The sequence below is a fragment of the Lepidochelys olivacea genome, assembly GCF_965140295.1.
Source record: "Lepidochelys olivacea isolate rLepOli2 genome assembly, chromosome: 1".
In the NCBI taxonomy this organism is placed as follows: Eukaryota; Metazoa; Chordata; order Testudines; family Cheloniidae; genus Lepidochelys; species Lepidochelys olivacea.
The window spans coordinates 256,238,498-256,257,256 of NC_140411.1; the positions used below are offsets into that span (position 1 = coordinate 256,238,498).

General features: G+C 44.1%; 1 protein-coding gene across 1 annotated transcript in view; it reads right to left on the reverse strand.

Annotated features, from left to right (window-relative positions):
• Window positions 1–17,601, reverse strand: part of SYN3 (synapsin III) — a 279,080-nt gene extending 261,479 nt beyond the window's left edge. The window contains exon 1 of the mRNA XM_084610849.1: window positions 17,496–17,601. The gene's annotated coding sequence lies outside the window, so the exon portion shown is untranslated. The remainder of the gene's footprint in view (window positions 1–17,495) is intronic.
• Between the last annotated feature and the right edge of the window lie 1,158 nt (window positions 17,602–18,759).

Here is an 18,759-nt window from a genome sequence, read left to right on the forward strand (position 1 = left end):
CACAGGGGATTACATTTCCAAGATTCTCTCCTCAGCCATGAAGACTAGAAAGGTTTCAGAGTAGCAGCCATGTTAGTCTGTATTCGCAAAAAGAAAAGGAGTACTTGTGGCACCTTAGAGACTAACCAATTTATTTGAGCATAAGCTTTCGTGAACAGCTCACTTCACGAAAGCTTATGCTCAAATAAATTGGTTAGTCTCTAAGGTGCCACAAGTACTCCTTTTCTTTTTGCGAAGACTAGAAACTTTTTTAAAAATGAAATCTGAGGTTGTTACGTAATCACTCAGTTACAGGAGCTGGGGCTTTAGGAACATTCACAGAACATCATGAGACTTGTAATAAAATTGCGAGAGGTAGCATCACTGGGAGCTCTATAGTCCATTAGTTAGGAAGATCTTCTGTGGCACTGCTGGTTTTCCACATCATAACCTGCTTATCAGCAAAGCCAGAGACAGCTCAATGAGAGCCAGCAATGCTGGGCAAAGAAATCCAATGTTAATCCTTGGAAAATACAGAGACATCTCCATATTAAGGGTCTGTGGAACTGGCACACTGTCTCCATTCTTTATCTCCCTAAAGTAAAAGGGGCCTTTGCAAACCCAAGGCTTGCTTTGTAATATTGACACGAATGCTCCCGTTAAGACTAATACTTGTATGTATGCTGAGGGCACTCCCCCACATCAGATCAAAGGAAAGCAGGCGGCAGCAGTGCAAACTGGGAAGTTTATGCAAATCAGCATTCCGTAAATTTAATAGGCAAAGCTGTAAAAGGGACCCAGCAGTGTTCAAAAGCTCCAGGCTGTTTTTTTTTTTTTCTCCCCTCAATCCAGTCTTGGATTTGATGGCAGCTCATACAATCTGTTGGTCTTTTAGTCACCTGCAGAAAGTGTATAAACATTGATTTCATAGTGACAGGAATGAAAGTGATACCAGGCCTGGCATTAATAAAGCAGAGACTTCCTTCACGGAGAGAGATACGGCTTTGAAGTGCATTGATCTGAATAAAATAAAAAAGCTGGATGTATTTAATATGTAGAGCCTGGCAATGTGCATTAGGGCTCATCCAGATAAAAGATGCCTATTGGACTGACGACTCATTGGTTCTCACAGGAATCAGCAGAGGCCTTTCCGGCCTCATTGCTATTCTTTCCTGATGGACACGTAAAATACTTTTCTCTATCCCCAGGCCATTTCCACACTTCACGTGTATTTTAGATCCGTCACGATACATCAATTATTTAAAAGAGGGGTAAATGGGATTATTTTCTTGCTACGAGCTAAAACAGGTTTCAGAGTAGCAGCCGTGTTAGTCTGTATCTGCAAAAAAAAAAAAGGAGGACTTGTGGCACCTTAGAGACTAACAAATTGATTTGAGCATAAGCTTTCGTGAGCTACAGCTCACTTCATCAGATGCATTTATGCTCAAATAAATTTGTTAGTCTCTAAGGTGCCACAAGTCCTCCTTTTCTTTTTGAGCTAAAACAGATTCTCAGGTTAGTTTCAGACATTACACTGAACTTAACTATTAATCAAGGACCCTGGATGGGATTTTGATAAGCACCTACGTGATTTAAGGCACAAATCCATTAATTCTGATACACTTTTAAGACTAGTAGGGATCATTATGATCATTGAATTTGACCTCCTGGATAACACAGGCCTTAGAATTTCACCTCATAATTCATGCATTGAGCCTTTGTTTTCCTAATTCACTTAGTGAATAGGCATGTACAAGACCAAAAAAAAAAAAAAAAAAAGGTCGGTTTCCCAAGGATTTTAAAATCTAAAGGGTTTAATAGTTTTCTCCTATAAGTCTCAACTCCAGTTGACACGGACCTCCTTTGCTTTGCTGGGATCTTATATTCCACAATTCTGTTATCACAGACAACTCATTTGCTCCCCAAGAGATTTGACACATGCTAATCTTTCCCTCTTCACTCTTTCACCATTCCTGACCACCTGACTATCCTAGGTTTCGAAGCTTGTCTAGCCTGGGGAAGGAGGACTGCCCCTTTACATACCTAATATGCAACACACGTGCTCATGCATATGACAGATGGCTGGGAAAAAGTTTTCCTCCACGTGCTGTGATGCAGGCATCTGCTATTCCGGCATACACATGGGGACATAGCTCCATTAGCATTAACTGCTACATATCAAGAGACGAACAGGCCTCTGGAATCTGAGCACACTCAGGGCTTGTCCACGCTGGCACTTAACAGCACTGCAATTTTCTCGCTCAGGGGGGTGAAAAAAGTTTCAACAAGTTTCAGCGCTGTAATGTGCCAGAGTAGAGAGTGGGAGCTACTCCCCTCGTGGGGGTGGGGTTTTTAGAGCGTTGGGAGAGCTCTCTCCCAGCGATGTGCTGCAACTACATAAGCCACGCTAAAGTGCTGACAGGGCAATGCTTTAGCATTGCCAGTGAGTTGACACCACAATACAAGACTCATGCCTGGCCCAGGTCAGCTGACTCGGGCAAGTGGGGCTCAGGCTGCAGGACTATAAAACTGCAGTGTAGACATTTGGGATCAGGCTGGAGCCTGGGCTCTGAGACCCCATGAAGAGGCAGGTCCCAGAGCCCATGATTCAGCCCAAACTTGAATTTCTGCAGCTCAGTTTTATAGCCCCTGAGCTTGAGTCGGCTGACCCAGGCCAGTTGTGGCGGTGCCTTGGGTCATTTATTGCAGTGTAGACGTACCCAGTGTGGCTTGTTTGGTAGTAGGACGGGGAGAGGGAAATCCAATAATGAAGCCTGGGGAATTTTACTGCACTCTGATGTAGACTTCTGGTGCAAGGATAAGAGAGTCTCAAGTCAAGTTCAACTAAGTTCACTAGGAGCGATAATAGACTGCCTGTCTACAAATCTCACACATATGAAGAGGGTTTTAGGAGCATCCTTTCACTGCAGCTGTTAAGGAACGCACTGTGTGGAGGAAAACAACTACCCTAGTTATTAGTGTCTGGTTCAGACCCTGTTGGTATCTGTCGTTGCACCTCTCACCTCTTCAGTGTGGCGTTGCAGGGCTTTTTTCAGTCTAGCCCCTCCTGTAGTCTTTCTGGTGCCACAACAGTCTCTCATTCTCTGTGGCCTAGCCCTCTAGGATTAATTTTGAGATTAACAGAAAGGTCCCAAATAGGAAACCTCAGAGTCTAGTGGCTTTTGAACCCTCAACCTCTGTCTGGGGCCCACAATACTTGGCCTCCTCTCCTTCTGATGTCTATACATTCCTTCTTGGTCTGCAGAAGGTCAACCCATGCCCACCCTCCCCATTGTATTCCAGCCCAGGAACCCTGTTTAGACAGCCAAGGACTGTTCCTTCAATCTTGCTGCCATTCCCACTGGGTTGCACCTACCTTTTGTACAGCTTCTCAAGATCTTTCCCCGGGTCTCTGGATTTTACTAGCCCTGTCTGAAATCTATGGTTCCTCACCACTTATTAGGCAGCTACAGCAGAACCCCTCTTAGCTGCTCACAGCAGCTGGGTGGTGGCGAGTAACTCCTCTATCTCCAACGCAGGACTAGTCAGTCTTTCCCTCCTCCAAGCAGGAGTTTCCCATTCAACCCTGTCTCAGGAGCTAGGGTTATGCCTCAGGCCTTTTTGGCTCAGATTAACCGGTCCTACACTCCATGAAGCAGAAGCTCCCCTTCTGCCCTCTCTCTGGAGCCAGGGTTATTACCCAGGCCTCTTTCCCGTTGGTTCATCAATCTTCCCCTCCTTCAAGCAGTCATTCCCTCCCCAGCCCTTTTCCTGGGGCTAGGGTTGTGATTAAAGTCAGGTGCAAGGCTTTTGCCAATTCCCTTCAGCTGAACACCCTTCCCAATTAGCCTCCTACTCTGGAGGTTCAGCTGGTGTAGGCAGCCTCCTCCTGCCAGTGCCTATCTGCTATGGGGAAGGAGATATCCTTTATGCTGCTCCCAACTCCTCCTTCACCCAACTCCAACTTCCAGTTGGTTGGGTGAGAGGGGACCTTGTCCTGCCTTGTCTGTAAGGTTTCAGGACCTTAAAGTGCAGCGTCCAGTTTCCTTCCCTAAGCACCATTTATTTCCAAGACCTTTAAGGTTTCTATATTTATCTGTTATTCCCTTCTGAACCCTGTAGCTCAGTGGCTCTCAACCTTTCCAGACTACTGTACCCCTTTGAGGAGTCTGATTTGTCTTGCATACCCTAAGTTTCACCTCACATAAAAACTACTTGCTTACAAAATCAGACATAAAAATACAAAAGTGTAACAGCCACTATTACTGAAAAATGGCTCACTTTCTCATTTTTACAGTATAACTATAAAATAAATCGACTGGAATATAAATATTGTACTTACACTTCAGTGTACAGTATATAGTGCAATATAAACCAGTCATTGTCTGTATGACATTTTAGTTTGTACCGACTTCGCCTGTGCTTTCTATATAGCCTGTTGTAAAACTAGGCAAATAGCTAGATGAGTTGATGTACCTCCTGGAAGACCTCTGTGTACCCCAGGGATATGCATACCCCTGGTTGAGAACCACGGCCTTAAAGGGCTATGCCAGGTGGCAGGGTGGCCTGACTATGAGGCACTCCTGTCCTTGGTGGCAGACCACCCTTTCACAATAACTAGCCCAAATTTTGTGCAAAGTTTTTTGCATCTGACTTTATTTTTTAGGGAGACTCCTGTCAATCACATGTACATACACAAAGCCTTGTGTGGTCCTGCCCATGGCTGCTCTGCTCCCCGGCCATCATATCCTTTCATTGAAATGAATGTGCGCACACACACGCAAGCACAAAGATGCTTTGGTTCCATTTCCAGACCCCAGAACTGACAGTCCCCTCTCCTGGATCTGCAAAGAACTCCATGTGACAGGTATTGTTAGGGGAAAGTGAGAGAAGGAAGTCAGATCAAGCAGCTGTATCCTCAGATCTTATATCAGTTTGTTCTGTTCATTACACGGAAGGGGTTAAAATCATGTCAGCCCATCAGTTGCACATACAGACTTTTAAATCTGGGATGCTGCCAGATGTCTTTGTGCCGTGAAGCCTTAGGCTGCCTTTCAACAGCAACTCTGCAAGTGCCAGCGAGATGCTGCAACATCATAATTCAGGTTGGAAGCACAAACCAAAAGAATCAGTCACCAGCTGCGTATGCAGGACAGTCAGCTATGCTTGAAAGCTATTTAAGAAGTCAGGTCACTCTTGAGCCCTGGTCAATTGTTAGGAGACCTGTACTCACAAAGGGGTAACATTGCTGTGATTTTGCTGTGCAAATCTGGCAGTATGCTTTGAAAACATAAAGGTAAATTATGCCTCTAACTGTGAAGAGTTAATGCCCTTTACCAAACTGTTTTCCTTCATGGCTTCTGTTCTGTATTCTATTACTGCATCCACCTTGGACAGTGGAGGTGTCCTGTGGAATCATCTCTGACCTCTAGTCTAAAAGCATCTAAAATTTAATGCACCTAACCAACTGCGTGCATCAGGAAGGGAGGGAAAACTTGGCACACAGGCAATCACAAGAGGTAGTGGACTAAGCACAGAGCTGGAAGCCAGGAACTCCTGAGTTCTAACGTATGGCTTTGGAAAAGGTCAATTAATATCGGTGTCTCAATTTCTCCATTTAGAGATGAGGAAAGTAACACTCTAGCTAATGGATAGGGGTATTATAAGGATTAGTTAATGTTTGTACAGCTGCAGCACTTTGGATGTTCAAAGTGTTGCAGCATATAGCACTTACAAGTGCTTAGAATTATCATCAATCATCTGACCCCCTCAAGCACGAAATCTAGGTATCCCATAATCAATAGCTTAGTTCATTAAGAGTCACAAAATTAGCCAGTCCTTTTTAAAGCCCAGCCACAGAGACTTTTGGGGAATGGTGAACATCTGGCCACTTTAGGGAATATATATTAAGAGATTTAAAAGACTGGGACTTTGCAGCTTGGAAAAGAGACAACTAAGGGGTGATATGATAGAGTTCTATAAATCATGATGAATGTGGAGAAAGTAAATAAGGAAGTTTTATTTACTCCTTCTGATAACACAAGAACTAGGAGTCACCAAATGAAATGAATAGGCAGCAGGTTTAAAACAAACAAAAGGAAGTATTTCTTCACACAACGCACAGTCAACCTGTGGAACTCCTTGCCAGAGGATGTTGTGAAGGCTAAGACTATAACAGGGTTCAAAAAAGAACTACCTAAATTCATGGAGGATAGGTCCATCAATGACTATTTGCCAGGATGAGCAGATGGTGTCCCTAGCCTCTGTTTGCCAGAAGCAGGGAAATGGGTAACATGGAATAGTTCACTTGACGATTACCTGTTCTGTTCATTCATTCTGAAGCACCTAGCATCGGCTACTGTCGGGAGACGGAATACTGAGCTAGATGGACCTTTGTTCTGACCCAGTATGGCCATTCTTATGTTCTTATGTAGAGGGAAAACTCAGACATTTGAGCCAGAAACCAGTTAAATGCAAATGTAAAGTCTTGAGCCACAAGTAAAGCTATGTCACTATCCACCCTCCCAAGTACACATTCACATCTTCTCTCCCAGGGCTGGGAAGAAGTGAAAGGGGTAGATAAAAGGAATTAAAAGCATGAAAAACCTCTATTCCACAATCAGTCTGTCAGAGCAGGCTACTGTAGGAGGGATTCAAGCCACATGTGTTACAACTGATTCTTGCTGGGTATATGCACAGATAGTGTATGCATAGCCAATTACAAATAGCATGAGATTCAGAACCCTAATGTTACAGTTTTTAGAAATTAGAAAAGGAGTACTAGTGATGCATCCAGTGAAGCGAGCTGTAGCTCACGAAAGCTTATGCTCAAATAAATGTATTTGTCTCTAAGGTGCCACAACTACTCCTTTTCTTTTTGCGAATACTAACACGGTTGCTACTCTGAAACAGATCTTAGGAATGTAGAAATTGGGTTACCCGTACGACGCTGAGATGAAGAGACAGCCCTTTCCACTTCCCTGGCTGGCCAACAGGGCTGATATATTATCAGATAGTGAACACAGTAGTTAATTCTACACAGGTTATGATTACATTACTAATAAGTGCTAGGTATTCTTAGTACTATAAGGGACTATTATCATTTGGTCAGAGGTGAGTAGAGCAGCTCAAGGGGCCTAAAAGCATACCTGCTGACTGCCACTTGTACTCAGTTTGAGGGTGTCTTTTGAAGGAAAGAGATGTGTATGACTGCATATAGAAAGGACGCCTTATAAAAACCTGGCTGATGAGCTAAAACTAGGTATTCCTTCTTGCTTCATTGTCTTTGTTTTCATCTCTCCTCCAGAATTTAAACCCAAGCCTCCAGAATTGAAAAGGCTAGTGCACTAACCCTGTGCATGCTGCAGTTGGCCGTCTTTTAATAATCTGCATTATATTCTCAGACCCTCGCTTTCATTCCCAAGCAGAAAAGTACAGAAGAGATACCAACATAAATGTAATTTGTTTTTTCAAGTCTCTAAAAGGGTGGCATGGGACAATGGAGAGTTAACTAAGACCAACCAAATTCTATTTAGCAATTAACTCGAGCTATGGGCACTCTCCTGTTTTTATCTATTGAGAGAATCTGACCTCTCTCTCTATATACAATGGGCCAAATTCTGCCCTCACTTACACCTATGCAGCCACATCAATTTCCATAGGTTCCTACTGGTGCTACAGAGAGCAGAATTTATCCTATTACATGTTGTAGTATGGCAGTGAAAATTTTGCAGAGTATAATACATTCATATATAATTCAGAATTATACTTTGGGAAGGATGATCTTGAGATTAAGTCACGAGACTGAAAATTCCCTGCTTTGCTACAGACATCCGGTGTGACCTTGGGTAAGTCATTTAACCTCTCTGTGCCTCAGTTTCTCCATCTGTAAATATGAATAATGATGCTTTTGTACCTTAAAAGGGGTTTTGTGAGGCTAAATTCATTAAAGTTTATTAATTATTATGGATATTAACTCGATAGAAAAACCTAGATAAATAAATGTAAAAAAAATAAACCCAGAATTATTCCACTATATGCGATAAGTATGTAATGTATTTCAGAATAATGAGGAAGCTAAGTTTAGTATACAATAACCAGAAGATATCTGAAACCGAAAAACGGTATTGTTTTGAAAACAAAAGAATACATCGTAATCTGTGTGCCCAACTCAAATGACAAATTAGTCAATGCATAAAGAGTCTGGCTTCAAAGCTGATCTATGCAATCATCCTTTCTGTATGCACGGGGTTAATTTCTTTAGGACAGATTATGGTTAACCCTGTGTGGGTGAGAAGTCTGGGTATGCAGCAGGGATCCTTCCCCCTTGAGCTCCTATGGAGGCCCTACCACATGTGGAAGTGGAACTCAAGGAGTGCATGGACTGTGAAAGCCTAGCACAGATGGTGAACTCCCAGTCGTGTGTGTGTGTGTAACCCTCTCCACACCAGCCATACAAAGCTGAGCTGCCATGTGGGTGCACCTACTGTACCACATAAGAGGGTGAAGGAACTTTCACACCAGCCTGTGCTCCCTAGAGCCATTGGAACAATTATGGTTGAGGTGCCTCAATAGGCATTCCACATGTAGACCATCGCAGGACCGGAACCTATACACAGTATGGCATTCAATATATATTGCGGTGTATTGGATACAGAAAAATCCCTAGAGACATCCTGGTGGATAGCTTGTCATCCCATTGAAGCAGCTGTCCCCATTAAAAACACGATCGTACAAGATAACGATCGTTCCTAGGCAGCTTCAACGATCACAAAAGCACTTGACAGCCGTTATAAAGAACATAAAATCTATTAATTCTATAAGGCCAGAAGGGACCTCCTGCAAAACACAACCTATGGACCCTCACCCAGTGATTCCTGGAGCAAGTCCATAACTTCTGGTTCAAAACTAACTCAAACAAACAGTCTGGCCTTTTATCAACACCCACCCTATCTGGTCCAAGACAGCCTTCTAACCAGAACATAAAAATGGAATAGAAAACAAAGTAATAGTCACCCAAAAGCCTGACTGAAGAAGACAGCCTTTTACCACTCTGTGAAGCTCATTAGACTCAGGCTAGAAGAGAAGGATACATGGGAGCACGTTTCAAGCACCCCAGTAGACATCAGATGCTGCTACAGAACGTAGGGAATTCACCAGTTTCTTAAGAAACTAGATCTCGGATCATGACTGCGCAGAAGTCCTTGCCAGGCATTGTCTACTGGCTAATTGGTTACTAGGAAGGAATCCTAACAGATTTCCTGATATAAATCAAGACTCGATTTTAATTCTGTTGAAGGCAGAATACTGAATGTTGCCATGCCGCAGTATAGCCGTCATACTATAGAGGCAGCTGGCTTGTGCTCGCTACTTGCTTTTGTTACAATGCTTCATTTCAGACTCCATCCCTTGGGGTCACTGGCAGCCATAGCCTCCCGAGAGTTCCTCACGAACAAGGAGCTGTAACACTGCAGACCTCTGGTAAATCAACAGGCCTAACAGGCATCTTGCTGCAACCTTGGCACCTGCCTGAACATCAAGTACACGGAGTGCTAAAGCAGCAGCGCACCTCTGGCAGGAAAAACACTGCAAAGTGAAGCCTAGTTAGTAACTCTGTTTTCAAGGATATTCCTGTTCCGTGACAGGATGGTTGCCACTTACTAGCAAAAAGAGCCCGCACTAGGCATAAGCAAACCAAACAATTGCTTAGGGCCCTGAGTAGCTCCGGGGCCCCCCGCATAGCAGTGCCGCTGATTTGAAGGTATACATTGTCCCCAAATGTGCAACAGTTCTGGGTGAGGACAAAGTCACAAAGATCAGCCACCAGGTTTGCCGTGATATTATCGGGGATACTGTTCCTGATGGCTTGTAGTCCATCTTTGTGTGGAATGTTGGTGTAGAGGGCTTCTACATCTATAGTGGCCAGGATGGTGTTTTCAGGAAGATCAGCGATGGACTGTCGTTTCCTCAGGAAGTCAGTGGTGTCTCGAAGATAGCTGGGAGAGCTGGTAGCGTAGGGCCTGAGGAGGGAGTCTACATAGCCAGACAATCCTGATGTCAGGGTGCCAATGCCTGAGATGATGGGGCGTCAAGGATTTCCAGGTTTATGGATCTTGGGTAGCAGACAGATTACTCCAGGTCGGGGTTCCAGGGGTGTGTCTGTGCAGATTTGTTCTTTGCTTTTTCAGGGAGTTTCTTGAGCAAATGGTGTAGTTTCTTTTGGTAACCCTCAGTGGGATGAGAGGGTAATGGCTTGTAGAAAGTGGTGTTGGAGAGCTGCCTAGCAGCCTCCTGTTCATATTACGACCTACTCATGATGACAACAGCACCTCCTTTGTCAGCCTTTTTGATTATGATGTCAGAGTTGTTGGGGACAATGTATACCTTCAAATCAGCGGCACTGCTATGGGTACCCGCATGGCCCCACAGTATGCCAACATTTTTATGGCTGACTTAGAACAACGCTTCCTCAGCTCTCGTCCCCTAATACCCCTACTCTACTTGCGCTACATTGATGACATCTTCATCATCTGGACCCATGGAAAAGAAGACCTTGAGGAATTCCACCATGATTTCAACAATTTCCATCCCACCATCAACCTCAGCCTGGACCAGTCCACACTAGAGATCCACTTCCTGGACACTATGGTGCTAATAAGCGATGGTCACATAAACACCACCCTACACTGGAAACCTACTGACTGTTATTCCTACCTACATGCCTCCACCTTTCATCCAGACCAGACCACACCACACAATCCATTGTCTACAGCCAAGCTCTACGATATAACCGCATTTGCTCCAACCCCTCAGACAGAGACAAACACCTACAAGATCTCTATCAAGCATTCTTACAACTACAATACCCACCTGCTGAAGTGAAGAAACAGATTGACAGAGCCAGAAGAGTACCCAGAAGTCACCTACTACAGGACAGGCCCAACAAAGAAAGTAACAGAACGCCACTAGCCATCACCTTCAGCCCCCAACTAAAACCTCTCCAACGCATCATCAAGGATCTACAACCTATCTTGAAGGATGACCCATCACTCTCACAGATCTTGGGAGACAGGCCAGTCCTTGCTTACAGACAGCCCCCCAACCTGAAGCAAATACTCACCAGCAACCACAAACCACACAACAGAATCACTAAACCAGGAACCTATCCTTGCAACAAAGCCCGTTGCCAACTGTGTCCACATATCTATTCAGGGGACACCATCATAGGGCCTAATCACATCAGCCACACTATCAGAGGCTTGTTCACCTGCACATCTACCAATGTGATATATGCCATCATGTGCCAGCAATGCCCCTCTGCCATGTACATTGGTCAAACTGGACAGTCTCTACATAAAAGAATAAATGGACACAAATCAGATGTCAAGAATTATAACATTCAAAAACCAGTTGGAGAACACTTCAATCTCTTTGGTCACTTGATTACAGACCTAACAGTTGCAATTCTTCAACAAAAAAAACTTCAAAAACAGACTCCAAGGAGAGACTGCTGAATTGGAATTAATTTGAAAACTGGATACAATTAACTTAGGCTTGAATAAAGAAAAGGAGTACTTGTGGCACCTTAGAGACTAACCAATTTATTTGAGCAAGAGCTTTCGTGAGCTACAGCTCACTTCAGCTCACGAAAGCTCATGCTCAAATAAATTGGTTAGTCTCTAAGGTGCCACAAGTACTCCTTTTCTTTTTGCGAATACAGACTAACAGGGCTGTTACTCTGAAACCTGTCATTAGGCTTGAATAGAGACTGGGAGTAGATGGGTCATTACACAAAGTAAAACTATTTCCCCTTGTTTATTCACCCCCCCACCCCCCACTGTTCTTCAGACGTTTTTGTCAACTCCTGGAAATGGCCCACCTTGATCATCACTACAAAAGGTTCCCCCCCCCCCCGCCGTCCCACTCTCCTGCTGGTAATAGCTCACCTTAAGTGATCACACTCTTTTCAGTGTGTATGGTAACACCCATTGTTTCATGTTCTCTATGTATATAAATCTCCCCACTGTATTTTCCACTGAATGCATCCGATGAAGTGAGCTGTAGCTCACGAAAGCTTATGCTCAAATCAATTTGTTAGTCTCAAAGGTGCCACAAGTACTCCTGTTCTTTTGTGAATACAGACTAACATGGCTGCTACTCTGAAACCTGTCATTGTTCTGTCACAAACTCACTTGGGCACATTGCTTAGGGTACATGAGGTGTGACTGCAGCTTGTGTACATATACCTGAGTTGGCTTTATTCTAGCTAGCTTCGGCAGTAAAGCAGTAAAGCCACGGCCGCCTGCGCTTCAGTGTGGGCTGTGCAAGCCCACCTGGAACCCTGGGTAACTTTACTTGCGGGGCCAGCCCATGCTGCTGCACCTTCACTGCTTCAGGGACCTCAGTTACCTAGATTAAAGCTAGTTTGGGTATGTCTGCATACCCATGAGTCTCTGTGTGCCTCAGTTCCCATCTGTACATTGGGGATAATAGCACATCCCTACCTCACAGGAGTGCTTTCAGAATAAACACATGAAAGAGTGTGAGGCACTCAGATACTGTGGTGATGGGGGGATCCTAGGTACTTAAAATAGCTGGATAACTTTCAGAAGTGACATTTTTAAGAGTCTCTCTCAGTACCCTTAGCCAGATACTTTAAACAACCCTAGAGAAGGGATACAAACCAAGAGCTTTGGTAGACACATTTAAAAATAAAGTAAATGCTTCCTCTGTTCACTGCAGCACTTAATGTACAGTCAGTCAATCGATTCCAAACTGAGCTGGGCACTCAGACGGCCCCCAGCACTGTAGTATCTGAGCACCTTCTAAGGAGGACTCTGCTAAGGGAAAAGGCCTAGTCAATGAAACCAGGCAGTGGAACAGAGAAATAATAAGAGTTACCGGTGAAAATAAAACAATCCTGTTAAACAACAGGCCATTGCCTTCAGAGTTCATTTCAAGGCAACACTCCCACTTTCCAGGAGAAGTGGGACTCCATGTCACCTATCCTTGCTGCCTTTGTTTCAGCACATCTACACCCAAAGCATCCCACAGCCAGATTAGAGAGGACCTTAGGAAGTGGAAAGCCTCCCTCAACCCCCTCTTCTCACTCTCAGCAATGGAGAATCTAGCCCTTATCAGCAGGCGTATGCAGAGCAGTTTATTTGGGACACAAGCCTGCAGATCACCTCACAGCAATATGTCATTTACAAGGGCCACCCTCTTGTTTGTTCCCTTTAAGCAGGGTTTAAATTACAAGCACAGCTTCTGGGGATATTTCACCCTCCTCGTGGCCATTGTCAATCTGTTATTAATAGTAGCAGTGTTATATTGTGCTCTGGTTATAGGCGTCTGAGTTGCACAATCATTGTGTGGTTATTTCTCACTAACTATATAATATGCAATCCTCTGCAAACTGGCTGCCAGCCATTAATAGACACAGTGGAGGGATCTGCATAATCTCCGCATGGTTATTCCTTGATAACTGTATTGTAAATATGCAAACCTCTATCCTGATTGAGTAAGAAGCCAATTGCCAAAGAAGAGTCATGGCAATCAGAGTTTTCTAATTGTTTGTCAGCAACAAAAATGCCACTCCCATAAAGCAAAGCAGGAAAATGGCAACTTTAACATCAAGGGCAGGTGGTGAGGAAGGGTAATCTAGGATGAAGAGAAAGCCAAGCTGCCACACTGCTTAAATGGAAAGCAACCCATTTTGCCCCAACATTTGTCTTTAAATTGGAATCACACCCCCGCCCCACCAATTCAGTTTTGAAAACATAAGACAAGAGGCTTGCGGACCATTGGGGAGGGATGTCAGTGAAAAAGGAGATAGCAGAGGGGAGCAGGAAAAATGTGGAGTGAGCAAGGAGGAGCAGTTTGACAGCCCTCTGTATTGTTTCCCTTCACTTTTATTTACAGTTTCAATTAAGAATGTCAGTATTGCAATAACTTCAAAATAACTCCAGTTTATTGGCTACTAATCATTCCCTGGGCTAACAAACTCCACAGCTCAAAACCCAAAAGAGTTTATTTACTAAAATCACCTTGGCTTTCAGTTGCTGAGTTTATTTGCTTAGATACTAGGACAATAGCAGAGAGAAAGAGATATTCAGCCTAGGATATAGTTATTACCTCAGACACAGATCACACCGTTAGGAGGCTTCTATATCAACAACTGACCTTTTTACAGCACCTTTACTTCTGAAGGATTACAGATGGAGTAAACATTGGTCATTCACCAGCCTCTGAAATGCAGCCACCTCTGGTGTGGAATGCAGTGGCCAGAATGCAACGGCCATTGTGCAACACGACCACTTTTCACTTTTTTTTTTTTAGAGGAGGAGGAGAATTATTTAATCCAGATGGAAGTGCAAGGGGAATTTTAGGGAGGCAGAACACAATTTGTCCTGGACACCAAGATTAAGGGAAAGTACCCAGTGGATAGAGACTCTGTTTCACATATAATCTGAAATACGGATTAGAATTTATTGTTCCCATAACTACTGTGGCCAGATAAGGGCCCCTCACTCATCATCCACATTCAAACTGCAGTCCCCCAGGGTGCATCTGGCCTGCATTACACCAGAGCCCATTTTGGCCAGGGGGAGAGTTAACAAGAAGGCCAGTACCACCAAAGGGACGGGAGGCCACCGTTTGGAGGAGGCAGTAGCTGGCACAGTAATAATGTTAACAACATTAAAATGAGCAAAAGGCTTGTATCCCTCTATGCCCCTCATTATTACAATTCATAACCTCAGCCCAGGAAAATGATATCACTGCATGAATTAATCATCTCCGCAATTAACAGGGAGAGTGACCTCAGATTTCAAAGCATGGTCTCTGCCACCAATGAATTGACAATGACATTAGCTTCCCTGGGAAGAATCTGGCATTTTGCCCACCTCTGAACCACACTGCTGACACCGAGGCAGAAGCAAACAATGTATTCACCCAACCAGGGATAAATGCTGCAACTGAATCCCAGCCTGCAACTGCCGTGGTGTCACCAAGAACACTTCCCTCACCCCCTCGCTGAATTCCCTATGTGCTGAATTCCCTGTGAGCAGCACGCAACAGTCCAGCAACAATAAGCAGAGCGAGCCTCCTTTTAAACACAAGGATGAGCTGCCTAGGTAGCTTTTTAAACTGTGAGCTCTCTTTGCATCGAGGCTCTGATGATCTCATTATGTCAATATGTAGGAGACTCAATTATTCCTATTCAGTCTGTAGCAGTGGCATCTCTCGTCCCCAAGTTGAAGCGGGTTTTATTTAGGGATGGACAAAACTTCTTTTGCTTCAATCTCAGCTCACTTGGCTGTTGTGGGTGTTTTGAAAGTTGGACTCAAACTCAGATACAATTGTGGCTTTGTTCTGCTTAGGATCACAAAAAAGGAGCAGAGTGCACATGCAAGAGAACAGCTAGTGACAAAAATACCCCATACGTTAAACACCCACTTGAGTCAGCCTAGCTTTTTCAGATGAAGTGAAGACGGTGCTATTCAGTCCTAAATAGGGGCTATAGCATATTATTTTCGGCAGTTTCTTAGCTGGTCCTGCGTCACTGAATACAAACATTGAACACAGTGCAGGGTGCCTCAGATCACACAAGGGGCCCGATTCAACATTGTCCCATCTAACGTGAAGTCATTTACACCTGTGCAAAGTGGGTGCTCCCAGATCAGCATGGGAGTGGTTTTACAACCACTTTGGCTCTCAGGGTGCACAGGTGTAAATGCTGTAAGGCAGTGGAGAATTAGACTCAAGATTATCCCCCCAATATCAGATCACACCAGAGACTTCTAGAACAGCCAGGCCATATTACAAGAATAATGTAAAGATAAGCAGGGGAAAGGGTGTATTATGGATGGAATATCAGCTATGTTGGGACCTCCCCCATCTCCTGGCCCCGAGAGGAAGCCAGGAGAGGGGGAGATATCTGGGAGTGGAGGCGAATGAACTAAACTTATAAAAAGTTTGGTGTCAGGGAATGCCAAGGAATCAGGTCAGTTCTTACTTTAACTGAACCAGTGTGATCAATCCAGGTTCCAAGGCAGTCATTCCATACATGTCTCCTTTTATGTCTGTCTTCCTGCTCTCTTTGTAGGGAGACTTCATGTCCCCCAGAGTCAGTGTCTGATGCTCTCTGAGCAGAGATTCTGTTTTCCCAGGAACTCATTTGAAGGGTCTATAAAGTTCCAATTGATGTAAAACATGGTCAGTGAGATATATTGTTCTTTTTGGCCTGAAACTTTACAGAGAGCAGGGGAGGAAAAATACTTTCCTCATGGAGCCCAATAAGAGAAGTGGAAGTGGGGGAATAAAAACAGAATGAGAGATAAGCCCTTGGGTTCCATATTTTGGGATATAGGACTAACTCGTTAAATGAAATGGATTTAGGCTTTAGACAGTGGGACAACCCTCTGTTAACTAGTTGAAAGGATGTTGTCTGTTACAAAATAGGCATCTTAGTATCATCATCACAAACACCCCTCTATGTCTTAGCACTACATTACCTAGTGACGGTCATCCTAAAGGAACCCATTTTTGACAGAACTATTACCACCCGACCTAGGTAGTTTCCTGATAACAGGAAAAAGGGGACAGTACATAAAGGTGGTCCTGATGCTAAGTTCCTGTGTTAATTTGCATACTCCTGCTATTCCAAACAACATGAATCTGTGGGTTCCAGTTCAAAGTCTCACCCTCTCTGACAGCTGCCCACCCCATCCCATGTGATTAGAAGAGAGAATTAAAGTCTGTGGATACACTTCAGTAGAATGTTATTTAGGCGACAGGTTTATGAGACGGTCAAATCAGTTTATACTTTCTAATCAGCCATCTAGGCTCTCCTGATTTCTCTCCTCTCCCACCCTATAGGTACAGGTAGATCAGCAGTGGATAGAAATAATTGCCTTTCCTAGTCATTCACACTTTCTTTCCCATGTTAGCGAATCCAGTTACAGACTGTTCGCCGTTTATCTTCACCTGCTGTGACAAATGTTCTAATTTGCTTTCTCATTCCCACATCTCATTGCAGGTTTCATAGATTAATACACACCAGTTGTCTCATCCCTGCTCCGTTTAATTTCAAATATCTGACTGGCAATCCGTGCCGTCCCATTTTCCTCAAATCAGCTTTGTACACTACTAGGTTTATCCAGATTTCTTTAGCTCATCTGGCAGTTTCTGTATCTCACCTTTTCTAATTACATTTATAATATACACACTTTATAGATCACTGCTGCATTCATATATAACACAAGCACCTCCAAATACATGCACAGGGACATTGTGTGTGGGTGTGTATATATTATACATGAACGCATATGCAATGTGTACATATAGACAAAGACAACCAATACATGTCTTGTGTGAGTGTGTACACACATACACACAATCCCTTCCTCCCCCAAACTCCCCAGGAAAATAGTCCACATAGGCTATATTTTTTTAAAAAAGCTCACAGACAGGCTCTGTATTATACAGGTGAATCCCATTTCCACTCACTTCCTTACCTTTCCTCAGTCTGCTAATCCAGAGGCCCTTGACTTGTTCTCTTCCCCTCCTGCACACAAACTGCAAGTCCCTTCTTCTGCCTCACATTCACAGCACACTGGCAGGATTCGTCGTCATCCCATAGCCCTGGATCCTTATCACCCTATTGGCTGAAGCCAGCTAGTAAATGTAATTAGGCTCCTCCTTATAACTATATTATCACAGGAGCAGGATGAATAATTTAGTAAAACAGCTGATGGGCAGGCTTGGATGTCAGAGATTTCTGCCTCCACCAGCAGGCTTTTCCCTTACGCCTCTCACTGAGAAAGGGGAGGGCAAACCACCCAGATTTTGTCACTCTCTTAGTCAAAAGCCTCCAGTGTAAACAGAGGAAAGGGAACCATGGATTCTCCACTTGTAAACCCCCCACATTCCCCCACACCCTGCTGGTCTCCACTATTTCTTCTTGTGCAACCCTCCCTAACCCAAAACATAATATTCCCCTCCAGACTGGCCGTACGATCATACTGCATGGGGAGAAGTAAAGCACTAAAGACAATTTCTGTCCAGATAAATCAATACAGCAAAATATCAAATGCTTCCTGTCTTCCCTTGATACAAATATGTTATGAAAAATAGAACTGTTCTGCAGGAGGAGCAGAACACATGGAAACATAGACATTGCTTTACACTGCAAGCTCTTCTATTCAACCAGTCACACCCCAGCGTCCTGCCAGTTCAGACATTCAAGGGATGTGCTGTGTTCTTGTGATATTTATTTACACCTGTGAAGGCAGACAAGGTAGTTCAGACAAGTAAATGTTTGCACAGAATTCAGCCCTACTAGAAACAGACAGAGAGACAGAAACAGAGAGAGAGCGAGAGAGGGAGAAAGGCAGGATTTGCCTCTCATAAAAGTGACAGCCTGACAGTACTGAGGTGGGAGCGCCCCCCTCCACAGAGATACGTGGGGCTGGACATCCGGTTAATGAATGTGCAAAATTGTGAATTCTCGTTACTGAACCCCAGATGGAAGTTTGCCTTTGGTGAAATGGTGCTTTCTCCCTGCAAAAGCAATCATTTCATTTTTGCCAGTGATTCAGGGCAAGAACTAAAAACATTTCTCTCTCCCCCCACATCCCTCGCTCCCCATATGAGAAAGCAGTTTGGGCATGACTGAGCACTGCTTCTCTGCCTCTGTGAATGACAAGGCTGCAGTTGCAAAGCTATGGAGCAGTGCAACTTCCCCTAAAGGGCGACAGCCAACTTGCTTCAACCTCAAGC